Here is a 3,703-nt window from a genome sequence, read left to right on the forward strand (position 1 = left end):
ATTCTTTTTAAAATGGCACTGATTACCACATCAAATAAGGAAGAATTTCTGCTCTTCATCACAAACTTGGGCTTTATTAGCTTTTGTGATAGCCAAAGATAGAATTTAAAGCTGGAATAAAGAAAGCTCTTCTCATCTTGGAATATGGAATCTCTAGTTTAGCATTCCATCTGCCCTTGTTACTTCCAGCTAGAATCACCATATTTTATTTCTGACAATACATTTTGGTAAAGCAGAAAAAGACTAAAGTCATAAAGGGGCATTATCACTTCACAACGAAGGGAAAAGCAGCAGGAACAGATGAAATTCAAATCAGCCAAGATCCTGTTTCCATGATAATGTATCTCTCGAGCTTTGAAATCACATCTGAATTGCTTCTGTACTGAGTGGTTTTCAAAGTCATCTTTGAGATATCATTGAGACTTTTTAAATAGATAGCATCTAGTAGAGTTAGACCCCTAAGAAAGAGACTTCTGTATCTGAGATCAAGATTAGTTCTTCCCATTTCCAGATGGATAAAAAACACAAGTAGAATGTCTTGACTTTTTTTTTCTTCTTCTTCAGATTCATTACAATTTTCCAATTAAGGCTTGGCTTCCTAAGTAATTAAGGCAGGTTCTTTTGTCAAAAGCTACCGATCACTCTTCACTCTATCACATTTTGAACTAGAATATATTAAATAATGAAAAGAGATGTAAGCTAGTGTCATCAAAAGGAAAGAATGAATAGGATATAGGTGGCATATTCTAATAGATTGGGCAGTTGAAGGACCTCAGAGAAACTAAGAAAACAGTAATTTACCATCGTGTGTGCCTAATTATCTTTGCAGCTGATGCTTGTAATCCTTGGAGTAAACAGAAAGTGCAGTTGTTTATCTATTAATTCATTATTTTATTGTTCTAGTACTTAGGATGTCTAATTTTCTGTTCCCCTCTGTGACTGTTGTCTATCCACTGACTAGTGCTACATTGTTATACATTTGAGTGAACACCATTTGTTTTTAATTTGGGTCTCTTTGTAATGAAGTCATATAAAAGCCATCAACATTATGAATTTTTACAATGTGTGAGTACAGAGAAGCCTGTCCCCTCCCTTACAGCCTCCTGCATGTCAGCAGCAGGGCCTAATGATGCAAATATCATATTAGCATCAGGAAAGGGAATGCAAAATAACTCTTAAACATTTTATTGTTTTGCACTGCTCATCTGAATCTACAACTTATAAAAGGTGGAAATGGTCAAGGTCCTTAAAGTCAGTGAAGGTCCACTAAGTTCTTTAATGAGAGCACATCAAGATTGATATTGCTTAATTACCATTTTCAGTATAGGAAAAGGTTTGTTAGCAACAGCTCCTTGTTTTCAATAGGCAAGTATTTCTTAGTGATATCAACAACTGTAAAAATAATGTCAATAATCACAACAGAAGTTCACCTAAAATGAATATTTTGTAGAATCAGCACTTTAATGTTTTACATGTATAATCTCACATAATTCTATTTTTAATTTTTTTATGCTTTATTGATTTTTGAGAGAGAGAGATCACAAGTGGGAGAAGGCCAGAGAGAGAGAGAGAGAGAAAGAGAGAGAGGAAGAGACAGAGAGAACAGAATTGGAAGGAGGCTCCAGGCTCTGAGCTGTCAGCACAAAGCCCGATGCGGGGCTCAAACCCACCAGCTGTGAGATCAAGACCTGAGCTGAAGTCAGAGGCTTAACCGACTGAGCCACCCAGGGGCCCCTAATCTCACGTAATTCTTAAAATAATTACTCTTGCAACTCCCTCTGTCTTAGTTCGCTGTTACTCTTGTGAAAAGAAAAGCACAATCTATTGGCTTAAAAGAATCCACATTTAGGGGTGCCTGGGTGGCTCAGTTGGTTGAGCATCAGACTTTGGCTCAGGTCATGATCTTGAGGTTCGTGGGTTCGAGCCCCGTGTCAGGCTATTTGCTGACAGCTAGCACAGAGCTTGGAGCCTGCTTTGGATTCTGTATCTCCCTCTCTCTCTGACCCTCCCCTGCTCTCTCTCTCAATCTCTCTCTCTCTCAGAAATAAGTAAAAAATTAAAAAAAAGAATACACATTTATTATCATACAGTTCTCAAAGTCAGAGATACAAAACGTGTCTCACTGAACTAAAATTAAGATGCTGGTAGAGATGCCTTCCTTTCTGGAAGCTCTAGGGGAGGATCCATTTCCTTGCCTACTTTAGCTTCTAGAAGGAATGGGCTTTCCTTTCCTTGTGTCCTCCTTCCATGTGACCTGACATATTTACAGGATGCGGGATTACAACTGACGTCTTTGTAGGGTCATTATCCTGCCTATCATAGCTTCCAATCCCAGTGAAAATTAGATTTTTCAAATAAAAACAAACAAAAGAAACTGATCACATCTTTGCCTGTCACCAGCTCCTTGTTGCTGGTATGAAAACAAAACTTTCTAACATGACTTTCAAGATCCAGCAGCTCCTAGTCCTCTCTGCCTCATTTTTCCTTATAGCCCCCTTCATTCTCTTTGTTCCAGCTACACTAGCCTTGCTCTGGACCCACAACCTAACAGACACATTCCTCTTTTCCAAGCCTTGGTACCTGCTGTCTTCCGTCTGGAATGCCCATCCAACACAGCTTTGCATAATTAACTTCTATTTATTTTTCTGCCTATGCCAAGCATCACTTCCTCAGGGAAGCCTACACTAACTCGAAATCTCCCTCTTGTTAATTAATTAATTTATTTAATAATTTAGTTATATACATATATCTCTTTTGTGCTCTCCTTATGCCAGATACTCCTCTCAGTGTTGGGGATACAGCAGGGAACAAAATATATGAAGCTCTGGCTTTTGTGAAGCTTATGTTCCAAAGATGGGAGACAGATGATACACAATAAGCAAAACATTCAATATATGTCAGGTGGACAAAATGCTATGAATAAAGCCAAATCAAGACTAGGAGATGAGAGAAATGCATGTAGGAGCCAGGAGTTATTTTAGTCGAAGAGGTCAGGGAAGGACTCTGTAAGGAGCTGATATCTAAGGAACAATGGGGATGGAGAAGGGGATGGTGATTCTTTTGGTTCATTGAGGCAAGAGCATTCCAAGAAAAGGAAAAATATGTGTGAAGACCCAGACAGAGATGGAGCACCTTTGACATGCTGGTCCCAGAACTCTACTTCACTGTAATAGTAAGGGTGTTACTTTCACATTTCAGTGTTATCATTTGACTGACCTCTGTCTCTTCAAATAGACTTTAAACTCCAGGAGACAAGATGTTCTCTCTGCTCTCACTTACCATAGTGATAATATTGCTAGTCACATTGTTGACCCACATAAATGTTTGTTGCACGAACAGACAAAAGAACCTATGTATGACTAAGTGTTATTCTGATCTCCAATGGATTTATGAGAAAACTAAGGATTATAGTACTTAATAACTTTCCAAGGTCATGTAATCAGTAGCAAAGCCATGCCCTAAATCCAGGACTATCTGACACCATTGTCTATATTCTTAACCATTCTTCTCTATTACTAAAATTTTTCAGATATGCTTAATACCAACTTACTCCCTTAATGAGGAAAATGACTTAGAATAGACAGGACTAATATTGTTACCAATTACAGTGTTCTTTACGGGAACAGAGGCACACCTGCTTAGAGCCCTGGTCTTCTCATAAAATGGTGAGATTAATGACCGCCTCAAAGTGTGTTTAAAGAAG

The 3,703-nt window shown here is 38.3% G+C and overlaps 1 non-coding gene across 1 annotated transcript; it reads left to right on the forward strand.

Annotated features, from left to right (window-relative positions):
• Positions 1-1,853: 1,853 nt before the first annotated feature.
• Positions 1,854-1,938, forward strand: TRNAQ-UUG. Its single transcript is given in 2 exon segments — positions 1,854-1,890; positions 1,902-1,938. It is a non-coding gene; the product is annotated as a tRNA-Gln (tRNA).
• Positions 1,939-3,703: the final 1,765 nt, after the last annotated feature.

The sequence above is a fragment of the Hyaena hyaena genome, unplaced genomic scaffold (assembly GCF_003009895.1).
Source record: "Hyaena hyaena isolate Hyena2069 unplaced genomic scaffold, ASM300989v1 scaffold_1110, whole genome shotgun sequence".
NCBI lineage: Eukaryota > Metazoa > Chordata > Mammalia > Carnivora > Hyaenidae > Hyaena > Hyaena hyaena.